Source organism: Ciconia boyciana, chromosome 2, assembly GCF_034638445.1.
Source record: "Ciconia boyciana chromosome 2, ASM3463844v1, whole genome shotgun sequence".
NCBI lineage: Eukaryota > Metazoa > Chordata > Aves > Ciconiiformes > Ciconiidae > Ciconia > Ciconia boyciana.
Genome location: NC_132935.1, coordinates 33384396 through 33405545, shown reverse-complemented (window position 1 = coordinate 33405545; position 21150 = coordinate 33384396). Strand labels below are relative to the sequence as shown.

Below are 21150 nucleotides of genomic sequence, written 5' to 3'. Positions count from 1 at the left end.
AAGAAAGGTTGGACAAGCTGAGGATGTGCTGGACTAAGAAGAACTGTTCAGTTTGAGTTTGGAATGGCAGGAACAGGACTGCCATTAACATTAACCTAATTTGTCTGCAGCAAAATTACCCTGTAGCATTTCAGACCAAAAAAATTAATATGGGGAAAGGTGATCCAATAACATTGACAGTTAATAATGAATAGCTTCAACTTCTACTGAAAAATACTATATGACCCTTTTGCTTTAGGTAGCAGGGAAGCAGAATCACTGGCTCAACAGCTTCTTTCAGTCCTATAAATACAATGTTTATTGTATGTCACTCAATCATCAGTTTCTTCTGGTCAAATAATGAAAAAGTTGATTTGAGATCAATTGAGATCTGCAATGAATGCTTTGGCCAGCTATACAACCACACATGCATATATACTATAAATCAACATAGCACGAATGTACACATAAGCCTGGAAAACACAATGCCAGTGATGCATATTTCTTTTGTTAGGTCCTGCTTAACATGTAATCTGTGTCATCTATTCCTTCCCTTGTAAGCAGGCTTGTTTGAATATAATTTTAGGTGAAAGTCTTGGATTATTTCATGTGCTTTTCTATAGTTTTTGCTCTGGAATGCATACACCTGAGGTCATTCTTTTATAAAAAAGCTTTAAAAAAATTCCAATTGTCTAAAATGCTGGGTAGGCAAGGAAGAATGTATAGGTTTGATCCATAAAATCAGAAACTGCAGCACAGTTCTGCTTTTCCCCAAATTCAGCCGTGCTTCAGAAGATCTGTACCTTCTACCAGGCCAAGAACATATTCATAATTTAAGAAAGAAGCCACACCAGAACAGCAGACGTTGGATGAGACATGAGACTGTCAAATCAACGGCCCTGGATTTGGCTTGTGTCCTTGCCAAATTCTTAGTGATTATGTACGTTCTGTCACAAAGTGTTTAGTTTTCTTTCACTGGAACATCGGAGCTCATTTCAGACTGCATAACAGGATGTCATAAACTGTGCTATACTGGAGAAGAATTCCTCCTGCTCTCAGTTGTCAGTGCTGGGATCACTCAAAAGCAGCTGGAATGCCTGATTAATCACATCACGGGGCCTCACATGTGGTTCCTTAGAAGCAGACACTAATAATAGCTCTATATTATAAATAAAAGAGTGTTGCTTTGCCCATTGTCTTAATCACATGGATTACTTGATAGTGACCATCAAGTGTAGATCGTGGCATCTAGAGTATCCACAGTTAAAACCACTTTAAGCACATGATGACACCTTGAGAGACTGACTACAAAATACAATCTTCCATTTCAGTTCATTCTGGTCAAGTCAGCCAGAATGGGATCTGCCCACTTACACAGCTGAAAGTATTCTTCAGAAGCAGTCATTCAGCGCAGTGGGAGAAAGAAGGGATGTTTAGTAATTTAAAGCTTACACTAATTTAAATTCCAATGAGTTCTTGGACCTGCTTAGCCACATGTCTACAGGGTAAATAATTTTACTTTGAATATTTATACTTTGCTTTTCCTCAGAACTAATAGACAAGTTTTCCTGTGAAAACTGGAAGAACAACCCTACTCTAAGGATGTTTTCCCTTTCCTTTCAAAACTAATGTCAGCTCAGCATATTTCTGCTTCTCCACTATAACCTTATTTTTTTCTCAGCTTTCAAAAGCATACATTTGCTGAGCAAAATAAGGGGAGAGTACAAGTGTTTAACATTGTGGTAAGTTTCAGCAGTGCTTTTGTCAGCTAGACAGCACGTGTTTCTTCAGGAAAGACTTCAAAGAATGACACAAATGCAAGTAATGGAAGCAGACAGCTTTGCTAATGACAGACATTTCATGCAGGATTCATGCCTTTTTTAACATCCTGTTCTCAGACCTGAAGTGCAGAAGATCTCTGACAAAGTCACACTATGGCCTCTAAATCTGCTTATGGAGTGTGCCTCTGTCAACCAGTCTGAAAGTATAAATAAAGGTCCAAGATGTCAATTCTATAAGTGAAAAAAACAAGACCATAGTAAAGAATAAATGGAGAACAGTACATTGCAGCTCTATACAGAAAGCTCAGCCCATCTGAAGAGGTCTCTATTTCGTATTTTTCCTCAGAATATGCAAGCTGTACCTCAAGTTATCTGGCAGAAACACCGCGATATCAGGTACTGTCATGCTCAACCTCAGTTCAAATATCTTCATTCTCAAAAAAAAAAAAAGTTTAAAAATGCCTCTGTGCAGAGCCTCTGCTGGCATTCTCTCCAGTTTTCTGTTTCTGTAGAGGAACACTGTAAATTCTGCCTGCAGACGCAGTCCTGCTAGAAATCACAGGACCATTGGTTGTTAGACCATTACTGTCTCCAGAAAAGTCGTTCAGGAGCCCCACAAAGTTGATCTGACGAACCAGAAGGTACTACCTTTGGTAACAGTTGCAGAGGTTCATTTCCAGAAAGCTGCCTGAGTGTGTTCACTCACATGTGCGGGCTCTGCTGAAGAGTAACTCTTTCACATGCTCTCTAGCTGACAGCGTAACAAATAAACATTAGGGCATGCTAAGGCACGTGCCACAGTCTGTCTTGCAGACGTACACCTTCATCATTCAAGAAGTTTTCTGTTTCCTTATTACTTATCATTCACAGTGGTCAAAATCCTTCGTATATTTCTTTTTTAGCCAAGACATTATCAGACCACAGCAGAGCAGACATAGTTCAGCATCCTTTCATTGACAAGGCTACCCAATGCCTCTACCATTCAAAAGAAATGCTAACAAACTCCAGTGCAGGCAATAACGAATCTCCCAAAAGGTGAAAGCTTCCTTCTAAAGCCCTGGAGGTGAACCAGGAAGGTACTGTCCCTCCTGGAGTCTCACAAATTTACCTGGGAGGGAGCCACAAAGGCTTAAACTCTGACCGTCTTTAACATTGGACAGTGGGGTGGTCTCATGTACCTCATTACTTATTACTCATGCAATATACCTGAGCATTCTCTATATCATACAATACCCTGTATAATAACCTGTGCATATTACTCCATGTTCTGCTGAAAGGTAATACATTTAAAACTTATTAAAGTAAATACTTTTACTGAACATGTTGGTTTTTTTTTTTAATCAAAAAAGTAAATATGGGGGCCTGAATTTTTTTCCGTGCACCATCCATTATTTGATCTGTAACTGTCATGTTCCCTCATATCTTTTTCTCTCCCTAAATGTAACCACACTCGTCATTTTACTCTTTCACATTGAAATTTTTCCAAGACTCTGGTCATTCTTGCCATTTTTTTTTTTACTGCTTCAATTTCTTTTTTTTTTTTTTTTTTTCCCCTCCCCCAAATGGGGCAGCCAGAACTGAACAACACACTCAATGGGGAACAGGCCACCACCACACATAAACACACAGTATTCTGTGTGCAGGTGTACATAAAGGCAAATTCTTCGTTTTTTACTTAATGAAAATGAGCTAAAACAAGGCAACTTTAAAGGGTTACAGAGTAATCCTTTAGTTAGGGTTGCAGAGTAAGGAAATGCAATGAGGGTTGGAGGTAAAGCAGTGAAAGCTAAAAACATCTACAGAAAACAATAAGGTCATCTAATCAGGCTAAATTGTAACAGAAAAACTGATGAAAACCAACTGGCCTGTGGATTAGGTGGACCTGAGTTTCCTGTGAAAGACAAAAGTGGGATGTCAAAGCTCATGAGAAGCAAAAGAGTTCTCAAGAGACCATTTTCACAGATATGAAAAAAGACAGTAAGCATTTCATCCATATCAAAAGTTTCTGTACATTCTGCTATGGATCAATATTGTAACCTGGTATAAACAGAGGTATTGTAAATGAAGCAGCAAACACATGATTTCATGATTGCTGTTTTCTCTGGGTGCTTGTGAACCAAGATCATCCTATCACCTGAAATTTATTTATGAAAAAGATTTCTGAGGAGGGCCACCAGAGAGAAAGAAATCACATTTAAGTACATTGGCAAAGGGAGACAAGGCACACAGTTAAACTCATTTAGCCATAGTACAATATAATGGTCAAACAATTGAACATCCGCTGTATAAACATGTTTTTTTCTCAGTTAAGCACCTGCAAGAGGCTCAGAAAAAGGCAAAGATCCACATACAGGTCTGAAACAAAAGTGATCAGGTAGCTGAATTCCACCACAAGAAAAGGGTTTTCTCAACAACCTTAGAATGCAAGTCAAGTGCAGACCAGATGACAAAATCCCTCACTTTATGGGGAGAATGCAACCTGCCCCTTTATTCTTCCTGGAAGCCTGTGTAAGTTAGGGTGTATCTCCCATTTTTGTCAACATAGCTTTTGGCATAGCCGAGAAGTGACCACTAATCAACACAGGTCTGTCAGCAGAAACTCCTTGTATGTGTGCACTTACACTAACAAAATGGTGTTATTACCGTCAGTATTTACTCTGCTGAAAAGCAAAGCAGGTTTAAAGCAAACAAATGAAAGTACTTTTTATATAATGCATAATTAAATTGTGAAACCTACTGCCTACAGGATCAGGCAGAGGACAAAACTTTATCTGGATTTAAAAAAGCATTAGACAAATTCATAGAGGAGATGTACATCATTGGTTATTAAACATGAAATCCCAGATGCAACCTCTGGCTTAGAAAAAAATTCACTAAAATGCTGATTGCTGGGAGCTGGGAAATTATACCATGGGAAGGATCACTCTATAGCTGCCTTATTTTTTCTGTTCTTTCCCTAAGGGTCAATGTTAGAGCTAGGAGACTTTGGTCCTTTGATCTAAGCTCCCAAGCAGGTCACAGAAGCAATAATTCCTATAAACCCTCAGTGAAAATAAACACGAATACTCCAAGTCCAAAAGGAGTCTTACCTTCTTCAAATATTATTTGGTCCTCATGGCCTTTCAAATATTGCAGCCTACTAACAGTCCTGAAAATTTCCATGTACCTCACATGCTGTAAGCTTTGGAGGGACCACACTCATTTTCCAGGTTCACCAGTTCTACCCGGGAAAGCAAAAGAAAGAGGAGGTTTGACCGAATACACAAATTTTAAGTGAGTCTTCCCCTCTCTGTCATTGTCTTGGTAATTTACTCCAGCTAGGCTCTCTCCCTTTCTGTAAGAACAGAATATAAGAAATGCTCTACTGGGTCAGACGAAAGTCCGGGTCCATCTAACCTAATTGTCTGTCTTCCATGGCTCAGTCTTTTACCAGATGGTCATTCAGCCATGCTGTCCCCCTGACAAATACATAAGAAGTATTGCCTCAGGAGGAAACCTGACCAGTTTCTTGCTGCCAGATCCTGGACAAAAACAGAGTATAACAAAGGACTGTACTCTTAACCATCCCTGCTCGTTCCCTGCTGGCCACATTATTTCCCCATCATTATAGAAAAATATCTCAACTAGTTCCCATAAAAACAGTATTAGAAACAATAAGTAAAAGTGAAAAAATAAACCAAGAAGCAGCAATCAATTTGTACTCCTGCCCTTTCCAAACTCTGGCATTACCATGCTGAGGCATATTCCTCCTAGAGGAATGCAAATACCTCAGCCTTCCCTGAAGCAGCACATTTACAGCTAACGAACAAAGAAGGTGGCACCTAAATCTATGACGTCACACTGTCCACAAGGTTACCCTCTGTGTGACATGTTAGCATGCCAGAGGAAAGAGGGCACAAGGCTGTGATCCCTGATAACCCAAAGACTTTTGGCCCTGATACTATTAGTTGGTTGCTGAATTCATGATACCTTTTTAAAGATGTTTAAAAGGCACCGCAGTACAATATTTTCCTATAAACTGAAAACAAATAGTAAATACAATGGACAAATGACAGGAGTTGCTGCAATGAAGCAGTTTATGAAATATTTATACAAAATTTTGTAACCTTCAACAGAGGCCAAGTTTGTTGTCAGAACCAGCAGGATATTTTCAGGCAAATAATCCCTTTCATCAGTCTTCTAAAGAAACAGAATGGAAACTTTAAGAATGAGACTTTGAAAAATGTAGTGTGAGACCAGGCAACATACTGTAAAGGTCTTCCCATTACATCTCTGCTTCATTTCTTTGCAAGGAAAAGACAGGTGCTGATAACTTACCTTGCCTCTCTCAAAAACGATTTGTACTAGAACAGAAATGGTGCAAGGATTTCTTTCCACTAAAACAGGGTGTCACTCTTGGTGTTACAGATAATAATATAAGTTACTTCTATTTAAATTTACCTGATGAATGAATCATTCTCTTGCCCTCCCATATTTTAAAATTTTAAAAAATTTTCTCAGTACCTCTGTTTCTGCATTGCCATACTCCTCCTATACTGTTTTATCTAAAAAGTTATTAATGAAATACATATAATATGGTAAAACACATGTAGATACACAGATCACACCTGTGTATGCAGTGATATATTCTCTTTTTCTCTCCTTTCTCCAATTAGCCTCTGATAATGTGAGCAGGCTAACGTGATTACAGGTAATGAACCAATTACTATTTCCACGGTCATGCTGAACTGTTTTTCCTTTGAGTTAATTATGTTTAAAAATAACAAGCTTTCATTATGCTTTTTATTGATGATCACATTTACACCCCAAGTCAGCTAATCAGCCATGAGCACATAACAATATGATTTGAACATTTATTGCTCATGTGACTACATTTTTAAACTTAGCAAAGCAACAAGAAGAAATATCTGTAGTTACAATTTACGGACAGAGTCCAGCCTGGGTAAGATATGAATCCTGTGGAACTCCTCACAGTGCACGTGGATATGCACTGCTTATGCCTTTGTGTGTCACTAAGCCTTTGTATCAACAGAGACAATACAAGGAAGAGAGGAATGAGAAAGAAGCAACAGAGTCAGGGCAAGACTAAGTTTGCTTGGTAGCACTGTTGCTCTGATTTAACCTCCAGAAGTTTACTCCACCCCACAGGGGTTTTTGGTTAGGCTTTTCTCCCCTGTGAGCTCTCTTGGGAAGGATTCTGAAGCAATTAAATATACTTATTTATCTTGCAGCCTGTCCTGGGGCAAGAAGGCAGCACTAATCCTCCTGAGCAAAGCTGGGGGCAATAGAGCTTCAGCAACACCTGGAGCCACCTGGTCGGGGATGGTCCCAGATAGCTAAGACAGCCCCTTGTGGACACACGTTTTTTCCAAGACTCACAAGAAGCTGCATCTTTGCACATCTTCGAGCAACAGCAAGTCACTGCTTTGCTCCAGGCTTGGAAATCATGGCTCCTGCTCCTGTTCACACTCCTCTCCTCACTTTGCAAGAGCAGCAAAAATCCCTAGGGTTTCTTCTGTTGCTGGAGCTGTGGTGTGAAAGTGGAACAGTGCGGAGAGCATTTTCGCCCCCAGTTTTAACTGAATGCAACAAGGAGGGTTTGGGTAAAGAATAAGGATTCAGGTCTAAAGCAAATCAGGGAATTTAGGCAGCCAGCTAAACCTTTTGTAAGTAAAAAGCTTCACTTTCCTAGTGCAGACAGACAAGGTAAGTTTATATCAAACTGCAGAAGTCACAGTTGTCTCTTTCAAATCCACCAAGGTCAAGTCCTGCCTATGTTTTCTATAGGAGCCAAATGGCTAAACCACTTCCCAGGGACTTAAAACACATTGCTTACTTACCTTCCTGGGGACTGTCCTAACTTCCCATGAGCTGGTGGAAATGCTGGCCATTCTTCCCAGTACGGTTTCAAAGATGGCAGAAAAGCTTAGGCTCACCAGCAGACATGCAGAAGGCTCATGGTGCTTCAGCTTGGCAGTGACAGACAGGGGAAATACCATCCTAATTTCCAGTCTTTATTCCAAAGACAGTTTCTAATATTTTTTTTTCCCACTGACTGATCTTTTTAAAGAGGAAAGAGTAACAGTCTACTCAATTATTTTAAAGAAATTGAGCTATGTTCAGGAGAGATTTAAAAATTCATTTAAGGTACTTCCCTTTGGCCTAAGCCCATGTGGGAGGCTTTAAAACTGTCCTAGGAGTTGCTTTTTCAGCTTGTTGGCTGTTTTGGATCTTTTTGTGAGATGCTTAAATCTTCCCTTAAGCACGGATGCTTGCCGTACTTGGTAACTTAAGATTTTGGACTGCATTCGAGGAGCCAGATGCCTCAAAGTTAGGTACTGAAGCACTTTACTTTTAGGCACTTATGTTCTTAATTAGATCCAGCCCTTTAAACTATGAACATCACAGAAGAGTCTCTCTGCATTAAGAAGAAGTTATATTAAGCCATAGAAAAATGTTAAATTTTAATGCGATAGAGCACTCAAACTTGGTTCTTACTAGTGAGAATCTCATTTACAAAATGGCTTCTAATGAAATCTCAGAGAAAATATGTTGGCTTCAAAGCAAAATTAAAATAAAGACAAATGACTGAGGAATTATTGTTTTCAATAAGTTCTTTTTTCATGTGCTAATTACAGGGTAAGAAAGTGATTCGAGTATCTTATTATCTATCTCTCCTTTTTCTGCCAGGAGTTTATAAAGGGTGGGAAAATGGAGGGGGGTAGTAATAATTTCATTTATGTTTTAAAGAAAATAATCAGGTTAGCCAGCATTTAATACCTAGAGCCTGAGGATTCCGTTTGCATGACTTTGAAGGACAAATACAAAATTATCGGTTATGTCAGTGAAAGGAGAGATGGGGCCTTGAGCAGATGTATTTATTTATATATAGACAAAAATAATCTCATCAGAGAAAGAATTGACACAGGAGAGAAACCCATTGGGATACAGGCAGAGATATTAATTTTGTTATGACTAGTGCAGCTATTCATATTTGACAAAAACAGAGTTTTGCTGCTATGAGCTTTAACATTCTTCTACATAAAATCTTGGGGGTGGGTGGAACCCCTCAAAAACTAGATCAACAGTTTCTAAAAACATTTCAGTATCCCAGGTAAAATAATTTAATTATTACCGTGGTTTGAATGTTTGCAAGTTGTAAACTCCCAGCATACTTTAAGGGAACATAAACACATCTTCTGCACTCAGGGATTAAAACCAGAGAGAAGAAAGATATCCATTGTGGTAAATGCTACTAAAAAGAAGTCAGTGTTCAGTACATTATAAAGCAGGAGATAAATTCCTCTTGTTTCCTTACATTATAAAGCAGGAGATAAATTCCTCTTGTTTTTAAATGGCAGTGGAAGCTGAGGACTGGTGCCATGTGATGTTTCTGCGTTCACCTAAAGCACATGGACCCGCGGGAGCGCGGTTTTGCTGAGACCCCTCTGGACAGTTTCCGGAAGCCTCAGCTCCTCCCAGAGGGTGCTGCAGCCCGAGCATCAGTACCGAGTTTTCTCAGCACATCACTCCCATACTTTGGGCTCTGCCATGGATGCCCATTAAATCTTAGTATTACCTATAAAATTGCATTGCTGACCTTCAAAGCAATGCACCAACTTAGTCCTGCTTACTTCACAGACCTCCTATCTATGTATTTGCTTAGTCATTCCCTGAGGTCCTACCCTGCTGGTCTCCTGTCAAATCCTACATTTTAAGTGAGAGCTTTTGGCTTTCACCCTTTCAGCATCTCTGCTCCTCTGACATGGAAGTTGTTGCTGGTGAAGCTTCATGAATCAGAAGGCTTTTTCCTGCCTGTTTTACAAACACCCGTTAACTCTTATCTGTTCTCTTCAGTTTCTGCTCAGCGTGCTTTAATAAAAATGCTGCAGGCTGTCAGTCCTTACTTTGAACAGCAATTGTTAGGATTTATTTTTAAATATAAACAGCCGGGAGGAGTCTGGAGGTGCTAAGCAGTCAGAGAGCCTGATGAATAATGCGTGTCATTCCCAGCTAAACCCAAAAGCAGCCACTCCTGGGCTACTTGTCGGAGCCACAGGAACGGGCAAGCCAGCAAGTACATGCCAAGGCTCCCCAAGACCCGGCGGTGTGCCCGGCCCCCCAGGCAGCTGTCGCACATCAGCCAGCAGCCCCTGCCATCCCTCACCAGCCTCCTGGGCTGCGAGATGGGCCCGAGCTGTCACTGAGCACCGGGTGGGACTCTGGCAGGCATCGTGCCGTAGCTCTCGTCTCACAGACCCAATTAGTCTGGAGAGCGTCATTATCAGGAAGGCACGTGATGCTATGGGTCAAAAGTGAGACACATTTAAAAAGCTATTATTTCTCAGCCCACAACAGTCAGAGAAATACTTTAAAATAACAGGTGGAGCCTGTATCCAAAGGGTTTTAAGCAGTCCTGTTTTCTTTTGTACCAAACCAAATATCAGCGCTCCGTTACCATATCTGAAGAGCAAATAATAAAAAAACCACCTGTGAGGTGGTAATTCCTTAATCTCTTATGGCCATTTCACAAGCAAATTTCCCAGGTCAGTATTTCTTACAGACCATCTTTTCCTCGTGTGACTGAGATCAGCTTCTAAGCAGTTGAGAAGTTTCCTTGAAACTGCTCCCATCCCTCTCTAAGTCTCTTTGTCTTCCCTCACTCTGGGTAGGAGTAGTTTGCATCTCTCCCCAGGGGTCCTCCCTCATCCTCAGTGTTTCCCACCAGACCCTGATTGAAGGACTGACTTCAAAGAACTCCCATATACGTCCTGAATATGGTAAGTGGGTTTATCCGAGATCACTGTCTGCACCTCCTGTGTATGGGCAAGCTACAGCCCAGATTTAACCCTTCAAATGCAGAAAGGCAGCACACAGGTAGAAAGAGGTACGCAGAGTTTGTGGTCATAGAAATAATGCCAAAGACTGCCACATTCTCCATGGCAGCATTTCTCACTCCTCCAGAGCCTGGCCACCCACCAGAGGAGCAGGCAAAGTTAATGGGGAAACGCCCATCGTGCAGGACATACATCATGCCCTCTGAAGAATTTAGCACAAAGTGATTTCTGCATGAAAGTTAAAATGTTGACAACGCAGTCACTGTGGGCATCGCTTGTCCTAGGACCTAAGAGGAGGGGGATAGCACACATTCTCCACATGCATGGATTGGAGCTGTAATTCAGCAAAATAAGGGACTTGGCCTCAGTGGTGATACGCAGTCTTCTTACACTCTTGTTTTTATCATGTACACCTGCCTTAACTGTGCTAACATACAGATTTTCAGGTGTATTCTGAACCTTTTCTTTTGTTTGGTTTTGTCTTTTTGATTTTATTTTTTATTTTTGTATGAGCTTGTTATTAGCAAGGAGCCACAAACTTCTGTGTCATCAGAACGGAGAGATGTCATACTGCATAGCGACAGTTGGAATGGCCAGGCTGAGGCAGAAAGGACAGGGGCTGCTTAAGTCACCCTAGCTATGATATGCCTCATGCTACGGAGCTCTGGCTTCAGACTGATTCTCCTGGACTGGAGAGACTAGTCTGGAGGCTGGTCTGGGACCTATCCCACAGGCGATCCATCCCAAAACCACTAGAGAGGGTTTGGCAGACCAAGGAAAATACCAGAGGTTTCTTCCTTCTTTGACTTTCTAGTCCCTCTTCCCACAGACTTTCAAACAGAAGAGAACAGGGTACTCCAGCCTTTTAATTTAACCAAATTGGATTCCAAGTCGGTGCCTTCATTTTTTCAAGATGCCTACTACATTTTGGGTGCTATGCATATTGTATATTTTAACACCACAACAATACTAAGAGCTGAGCAAATAATTTGCAGTGAATAACTTGAAGAATTTCATCTCTTCTCTCATTCACAATTTGGCTGGAAGCAGCTAACAATGTTCCTGAATCTGTTGATCATGCAGAGTTATTCCACCAGTTATTTTAGTAACTTAATTTCAAGTCTACAGATTGTGCGTTAACTGTTTATTCCAAGTATTGGGAAAATGTTAATTTTGAGCTGCCATAGATATTTTAGATTGAATGCAGAGATCACATGATCTACATAAATATTTAATATTGAAAGGCATTAATTTCTGTCAACATATAAAGGTGATATAATATGATATTTTATTTGGCTTCCCCTGCCTCTAGTTCAGCCTCAAAAAGAGCAGGTAAAACACCACCAAAGTTAAAAACAGCTTCACCAGAACAACATTTGTCCAGTGATGAAAAAATATCTTCTTGCCCCTGACTCCAATTAATGTTAATAGAATACAAATACTCCAAGTTTCCAATACTGAAGAGACAATAGCAACTGCCTAAGTACATTGATGGTGTTTCCCTTTTTTCCAATGCAAATACAAGATCTTGCAAAGTCCCTGAATTGTGATGTCTGTTGGGTCAGGATCCACCATCAAGTAAACGTTGTGATATTCTGCTATGCTGGCATTACCTGACCATAGTGGCACAAGTTGTGGGTGGAGCAGAAATCACTGTTCAAAACTTTCACATGCATTAGATTTCCACTAGCATTTCATCTTAGTTTCTCATTAATAAATAAATATTTATGAATAAACAAATACTAAAGGAGATGGGTGTTACTTATGAAATTTGTGATTCAAGATGAAAAATGTCCCTGATTTATGCTGACATACAGTGGGAAGGGTTTTACAAAACCTGTCTTTTTATGTGGAGATTAAATATAGGCACTGGGAAAACCCTTTTTGTATATACAAGGCTTGGTTGCATGGTTAACATCTGGAATGTATTCATTTCTTCTATAAACTACATATGACTCCCTTTCTACTGCATTCCTCAAGCAGCAAGCAACATGGATGTATTAATATTAACATGCCTTTGATTCACTTCTCCCCATTTTACAGTCTACTGCCATATGCCAACAGCATGTCACTGGGCATGATGTAACCAAGTCTGCCCCAGGAAATTCAGAAAGACTATTTTACTGGAAACTGGGCCTAAAAAGACCACAATTTAATGTTATATCGTTTGTTAAGCTGAAAAATATGCAAAGAACTTTGGCTCTGCACTACCTTTCTATTTCTGCAGTGGTAGAAAGGGCAAAGAGTTTGTTCAAGCCTGCAGCTGAGATTTCCCAACAGAAAAAGAAACTCCAAGACGTAGTAAATGGGATGCAGATAGCCTTACACCTACCAGTTCCTCCTCGTGGACAGGGGTAGAAAGTAGGATGGCATGTAGGTGGGAGAAGCCTTGCTCAGGATACTTGTCCCTGTCCCGCCCTACCAGAGTGAGCAGGGACAACATTTGGTCACTGTTTTAAAGCCACCCATGCTGCTTAGGTGTTGGCAACACCTCTGGCATGGTTTTGGACCCTACTGACTAGTACTTTCCTAGAAAAAGCTATTCAGGGCAAAAGCATGGGAGCATCACTGAGGCCACCCTGTTTTCTTCAGTGGGGTGGAGGGAAAGGTAGCCATGACTCTTGCCAGCAAGGACAGGGAGGGGTTCCACCCCCCCGTGCTGGTTTAGCTGTATCCTCAGGTAACTACAGCACTTTACACTGTGGACGTTTTAGCTTGTGTTTGCTCCAGAAAAGGGAAACACACCTCCACCCTCTGCCAAGCATGATCTTATCTTAGCTGTAGCTCTGGCCTTTGTTTTCAGATTGGTCCTCCACCATGACCTGTTATCCAATATTTAATAATTGCTCTATATCTTTATCTATAGCCCAGTAGATGGACTCAGAGTTTGAAATCGTGTGCCTATTAGGGGCATGTATGCTGAATACAGAGAACACCATGAATGCCTCATTACTATTCATTAAGGAAACTGAAAATTTCCAAGATTTTAATGGTGTTAAATACTGTAGAACAATATAAGCTTAGCAAACTCTGTAAGAGACTGAGTACCTTGAGATTTCAGTAATAGGGCCAACAGATCTTAGCAACTGTTGGGAGTGAGCAAAAGCAGGTATTGCATGATTGCTCTTCATGTTCAATGAAGAAACAATTTGTTGTTTTCACTGGTAAGGTGTTTCCTTCTGAGACACACCATCAAGACAGATGGCATGAACTGAAACTAATTTTAAGTAGCTCCAACAAAAAGTCATAGTCTGACAGGGCATTGAATCTCACTTGTTTACGTCTTCTAGAATGGAGTCATCTGAATACTGTGCAGGTTTTGGGGCACTGCATTGCTAAGAAGATTGGAATAAATCTGCAAGAAAGGTCATAAGTTTAGGAAATATGCTGGAAAAGGAAAAAATACATAAGTTGGAGTTATTTTGCTCAGAAAAGAAGGCAGAGTGTGACGTCTCCATCATTAAAGGCTTTTAACAGCAGGCTGGAAAAAAAACATCTGTCAGAAATGACATGGCTGTAGATAATCCTGTCGTGTGTAGGGGAATAGATTGGATGACTTCCCAAGAGGTTTTTCAGCTGTAAGGTTCTATTATAGACCAGATCCACTGTCTGTTGTCAAGTGATACCTTGGGTTTGGGGAGAACCTGGCAATATGAAGAAGCTTGCTCAGCCCCAAGTATCCTTACATTGCATAATGGGCCCTGAAACTGTCCTACTCCAGATGACTGCCCCTGCTGAGAAAGGAAGGACAGTACAGCTGGGAGGAGGCTTTTCATACAGAGTAATTTATGTCACAGTACAAAGAAGCATAGGAATGTAAAAATAACATTTAGAGACACCTTGATTTCTGGGAAACAGCATAATACTTGAGAATCACTTTATGAGATAGTGGAGAATATTCAGAAGCTTTTTCTTACCTCTCTTCTTTAAAATTGTTTCTCTTGATTTAGAGGACAGAATTTTGACCTGACACCTGTGATCTGAGTTACAATGGAGTATGTAATTATGTGAACACTTAATGTAGCGCATATAAGGATATTACACCATTTTTTCCACCGTCTTATACACAAGCATATAGCAACAGTTTGTAATTTTAAAAACAATAATAAAATAGACATTTGCATTATTTTCATTTCCATAATGGTACAGTACAGCTTTACTGATTTATAATATCTTATATGACAAGCCTCGCTTTTTTAAGCTACGTATTTTAATCATCTAAGCAGTTTAGATATTTTATTTTCAAAAAGCAGCCTTGTTTTCCATAGGTACTTTCAGTGATTACACAGACAAACAAAATAAATCCCTAATTTAGCTGTTAATTTTTGACACTACATTATTACAAACTGTGACCCTGATTCAGTTTGAATTGCTGAATGTTTTTCATTTAGGACATAGCTATGGATACTGTTATTTTCTCTCTCTCTCTCTTGCAAACACACATACTACCATACGGAGCACATTTGCTGTTAATGTACTCAAAGCCCTCAGCCTACATTATATGTCCATGTGCAGTGTTGTGTGAGCTCTAAGCAAGCCAGAACAACAGCAGTGCCTGGTGCAGGCATCCCAGAGTTAAAACTACCCTGGATGGAGGCAGGGCTATACAAAGTCAGCACAGGCTTCAAAAATGGTGCCTCTGTGTCAGCTGCACTTCACTTATTAACTTTTAACCTGTCATTGTATCTCAGAGATTTCTGCCTCCATACAATACCTCATTTGTCTGTTATTCTATTTATCACTCTTTTGATTTTTCAAGCAAATGTTGGTGTAACAAAAAAAAAAAAAAGCAACCAAAAAAAAGGTGAGAGGATCAGATTCTTTCTTATTCTTCACATTTGATTGAGAAGCAGAAGGCAAAGATTTTTAGCCACCTTGTAACCCTCCTACCATTGTGCCAACGTTACCCCAGGCAGAGCTCCAGCACTGATGAGTAAGAGTAAGAGATTTTTCTGGTAAGTGTAAATCTCCTGAGCACAGTCACACTCTGGTTGCACTGCCAGTTCCCAGGCACTGGAAGGAGATGGCATACAAGCCAGAACATCTGCCCTTAGTAATTGGAGATTTATCAGACAATCTTCAGGGATCAGACATGTTTGTTGCTCAGCTGCTTTTTGCCACCAGAGCTCCTGGAATTGACCCCTGGTCTAATAAAAGCAGGGGGAGGGGATTACTCTAAATTTGAAGTAAACTAAAACCAGGCTTCCTGCGACATGTAATTTGTAAGAATGCAGCAAAGACTCCAAGAAGAACAAGCAGCATCACCACCCCCACCACAAAATGAAAGCATTGTCATTAACTATGCACAGAACCCACTGAACTCAAAGCAGCTTTCCAAAAACAAACCATTCATTTCTTAAGCAATCACTGCAAATTGCAAAAGCAACAAATGTTTTAGCCACAAATGAAGGAGCCACTGCCTGTCTGCAAAGCTTATTATGAAATTTCCCACTTACTAAGGAAACGTATGAGGACATTTGCTAGTGTTAAATTGGTGAAAGATCTGTGCTTTCTAGGAGGTACTGAAATTCTTTTATTCTGGACGCAGCCATAGGTTGAAGATAATGAAGGAAAACCACACATTCCAGCTGTCAGAAAGTATTTTTTTTCTCCATAATGGAATTGGTGAGCAGCAGTGCCCTTGGAGAAGTAGAATTAAAAAGAAGAAAAGAAGAAGCAGCAGCATTCATTTTGGTTATCGATGAGGGAAGAGAGACAGAGGACACCATAAGAAAAGTAGTACCACAGAAAGGTGCCTGAAAGGAAATATACCAAATGCAGACAGATTATGATGAAAAATCCTTACTACAACATAGGATTTATTTTCCGAAGCAAGAGATTGCCTAGGACAGACCTCATTAGTGTGATGAGAGCCTTTCTAAGATAGATCGTGAAGAGGGATTTGTTCTCTCACTAAGTCAAAAAGCTACCATTCTGACTTTTCTGGATTATCCTTCTTCTGGTGTCAGGTTAAAGGAACAAAGACACTGCAGACTCCCTGCTCAGTAAATGATCTCTTTATGTTTAGCTGCATTCTGGTAAAAACCCACCACCCACCACCTCACAGGTGACCATGGTTCCCGGGGCCTGAAGCCAGCTCACGGGAGCTCTACAAGGCTTGAGGGCGTGCAGTATAATTGTGCAGGAGTGCCTTCTCCATTTCCAGGCTGGCTTAGCATTCAAGATAAGATAGAAAACACTCAGAATAGTGGGGTCCCGATCACTACAGCACAGACAAGAGAACTCTATCATTCTCTAACAGTTTTCCTGAGGAAAGTTCATTACCAGTGACTTTCTCCTCTATGACAAGTTTGCAGATCTGAGTACAGGAGAGCATTTGGTCATTTCTTGCACTTAACTCAAGAACGAAGTTCAAGCTATTAAAGTTCAGACATGAATGCTAAGCAGCTGAATGTGCATTTAGGGATCTAAGCACACAGCCTGTATATAAATCTCTGCAAGGGTGCTGGGGAGCAGCATCTCATGGCTATAAAACACTTCCAAAGATAAAAGTCCCCACAAAGACATTTCTTAGCACAGTGTTTTAATGTAATACTGGAGAATAGAAAGAAAAATCATAAATGGGAAGGGAGTGAGAAAATTGAGAGAAATGGAAGTAAAAGCAAAGAAGGTGTGAGAAAAAGACATTAGAAGGAGATACAGAAGCAAAAAGGTGATAAGATGAAGTGCAAAAATTAATCTGAAAAGCCTTTCCAAAACAAGAGAGAAGTAAAAACAGAATCTAACGTGGAACGGATGAAAAGCAAAAAGGGCAAAAAGATTGGAAAAGGCAAAGCAAAAAAAAAAGTGGAATAAAAATAGGAAGTTACAATATGGAGATGGAAAGTAAATAAACATGCAAGGAAAGTAAGAAAAATATAAGTGAGGTTTTGTTTCATCATTTATTCTCCATAAAAAGCGTAAAGCTGTGTGAATTCAGGAATGTATGAATGATATACTCTGTATTTAGAGTAACAGTGGTCAAGATTCTGATTCAATACATAGCAGAGCTGTTAAATCACTTGGGTTTAGGGCATCAAACCGAGGAACAATATTTTCTTCTCCATACTTAGGGACAGCAGGAGCATCACTTCTCTTTCCAAAACACAGAAGTTGAGGCCACAGGTTCTCTCACTTCCTTTCAGCTTGGCTCTCTAGAAGGCTAGTTTGGAGCTGGGTGGGCTGGGTGTTCGTCAAGTGCCTCGCTAAAATTGTACTCTGGTCTCTCTAAAGTCCTGGTATGAGTGAACTGATATTTATGCTCAAGAGAAGGATCATTATCCTTTTTTACCTAAGATGCCACATGCTCCATGCGTCCGTCTTTCTACATAATACTGCGTTCCCCACTCCCACTGGAAAGAGGCAGCCCATTGAAACAGTTCCAAGCAGCACCGTCAGGGTTATGGCTCTGCGAAGCCCTGTGAAAGCAAGAAGTACTGCTCAAGAAGTATTAGCCCCTTCCTGCCTGTGGGATTTTAAATCTGCTCCAGGATATTCTAGAGGGAACACAGCTCAGAATCGGGTTATGAGTCCAAAGAGATCTGGCAAGTCTGCTTTGGGCCCTTCTGCAAACCCTTTTGACTGCCCTGTGGAAGCTCTAATGGATTTTTAATCTTTACCTCTGTCAGCACTAAAATCACACCCACAGATTAAAAATAAAAATCTCAACCAGCTAAATTATATAGGTCTTTTGTTCGAACATACTTTTAAGATTTATATAATTTAGTATTGTGGTCAGTAATAAACATGGAGAAACAGGGCTCCCTTTCAGGAACACCTAATCTTAATAAGGTGGCTCTTCAAATGTCTACTTTTGTTTATGGAAATACAGCATTTAAAAATAGAAAGTGGTTGGGTTTTTGATCTTCTGTTTAAAAGGAAAAAAGTGATTCAATAGAATTAGTAACACTTGCAGCATATCAACCCACTCTCTCATAGAAATGCAATTTAGCAAAATGAATGTGGTTGGAAAGTCAGGCCAGAATAACAACAGCTAACTTCAGATCCACCCAAGGCTTGTATGGGGGCCACACCAATTAACGTAATAGTTGTATTTGTTGGGAAGTGAAGTCTTTGTGCTTGGGATGCTTCCCAATTAAAGAATTGTATTTGAAGTGGGATTTAATTTTAATGTTTCAATGCCAGAACATTTACTTGCTGCGTCTGTTTTCATTTCAAGTGATGCCGAGGTTACATTTTCAACTTGGTACTGCTGTTATCAAGCCTCTCCAGTGTTTTTATTTACTGTAAGGGAGTGACAGTGTAATGGTAGTATGCCAAGAATCATGGTTTCCCAAAGTTTAACCCAAAATGGAAGACCTAAATTGTATAAGGCCTAAGTCGTGAAGTATTTAGTGGGTAAAACTCCCATTAACATCAATGGGAGAACTGAGAAGACTGAAGAACTGAGTTCTTTCTCAACAAACTTTACATTTGAGCTTCGAGAGCTCTATGTCATTAAATTCTTTCAAAAGAATTAACATCAGATAAAAAAGTCTCTACTAGATCTGAATGGAAAAACCTGTGAATAAAATAGCCACTAAATTTAATCTTCTTTTCTGTTTGCAGACTATCAGTGGGGCAACCATAGTTCCCTTGAACTTACAGATTTATCAAATGTACTGGACAAATACCTTTCTTAGGAATCTATGGGTTGGTCACAAATATTTAAAATTTGGCTTTTCTTCCTTAGGTTTGAATGATCAGCTAAGTCATAAGCTGTTTTGTTTCATCCTTCAAGGAGAATGCTAGCCTGAAACCCCATATGAACGTAAAATGTTATTTCCATTAAAACATTCTTTTGACACAGAAGCCATTTTCCACTAAGATATTTGTCAGTAAAACACAACTGCTTGAATTTTCAGAAAAATAAACCAGAGTACAGAAGAAGTAAATTCATTGAAATCCAGATCCACTGAGATCTGAAATTAATCCTAATAGTGTTGAAAAAAGGATTACTACTGGTACGTAAACAAGTGAAGCAGAACAAAAGATATCAGTAGTTTCCAAAGCCACTCGAGTTCAGGATGTGGACAGCATGAAGTTTACAAGTGGTATTTAAAAATCAATATGACATTTTATGGATAGATAATATGAGTTCAGGGAAACAAATACATCAAATTTTGCTATGTCAAGAAGATGCATGACATAATTCAGTACATTCTGAAGCTGCTAAAGAATTCATCTTATTAGAAGACAATTATTAGTTGTCCAGGCACATATAAACACACACATGTGTACGAACGTCCTCTCTTGCACTTTTCAGATCTACTCTATTTGACTACCCTCAACAACTACTACTTGTTTAAAGATTGGTATATCTCTGAGTTAAACATGACAGTTTAATATTTATATTTACATGGTTCAGAAGAGACAGAATCAAGACAAACACAAACCCAAGGTTTCCACCCCTGGGACCGACGCTATCTGAGGACTGCCAACTTTGAAAGTGATGGAAGAGTGTTGACGGACTGGGGATAAGGTCCAATCAAAGGAATTTTGTCTTATATGCATTCAGTTTTAGAAATTCCCTGGCTTTCCAATACTGTAAATCAGCCAAACAGACACATTGGAAAGATACCATAAAATAGTTTAAGTGCAGCAAAAGGTCTGCATGCCATCTAAATATATATGGTTCGACAGATCACAGGCTTGATTCTCCCCTCCCCTCATTCACATCACTGTAACTCTGCTAATCTCACTAGAGTCACTTCAAATACACATTTGTAATGGAGAGTGGAATCCAGCTCTAAATCTGTGTGTGATATAAGCTTGGTAAAATATATGAATCTAAACATTTATTGGGCCTAGCCCCTGAGGTACCTGATTACACAGCAAGACATAATTGATTTATGAATGCTGAAATTAAACATGGAATGAAACCAATCTGAAGTAATGTCAGAAAGACCTTTGTTGGAGTATATTTTCATTGAAAGAATTTGGAGAAGGAAAGGATCAGCAACAACTGATTAGTTCACAAGCAACATAAAAATAGTTAGAGTATCATTTGACACACTCAAATCAATTTCTAAGTTTCTGGAGAACCATTTAGGTGTAGTATTTACTCACTGCTTATCTCCTAAAGTGCCCACAATGTAATAGACACTGTCTGATCATGGGGAGCACCAGTCCATTCACTAGTGATCTGAAAATCCAAAATTCTTGTCTGAAATTCATTCTTAATCTAATTCTACAAATATATTTATGAAGCTGAATAACGCTTAATTAAAAATAAACTGGTATAAATTAATAACATTGTCTCTTCATTGTAGAAGGAGTTGCAATTGCAAGTTTTAATTATGGCAATCTATCACAAATCAGAGCTAAACTATGAAGGGCTAAACTGAAATAAGAAATAGAGTATAGCCTCTCTCAAGTGAGGAAGACCAAGGATTAGTAACTAGAAAAGTAGATGGCTGAGGCTCTGGGATAAATATAATTTAATTCTCAACAGAAAGCAAATAAAACTTAGAAGGCTATTGGCTATCCGATATACACACATATATACATACATGTATATAAATATATATACATGCACATACATACACATATAT

General features: G+C 39.6%; 1 long non-coding RNA gene across 1 annotated transcript in view; it reads right to left on the bottom strand.

Moving 5' to 3' along the window:
• The window catches only part of LOC140647565 (uncharacterized), an 82541-nt gene that overhangs the window by 60710 nt on the left and 681 nt on the right, over positions 1-21150 (bottom strand). The window lies entirely within an intron of this gene.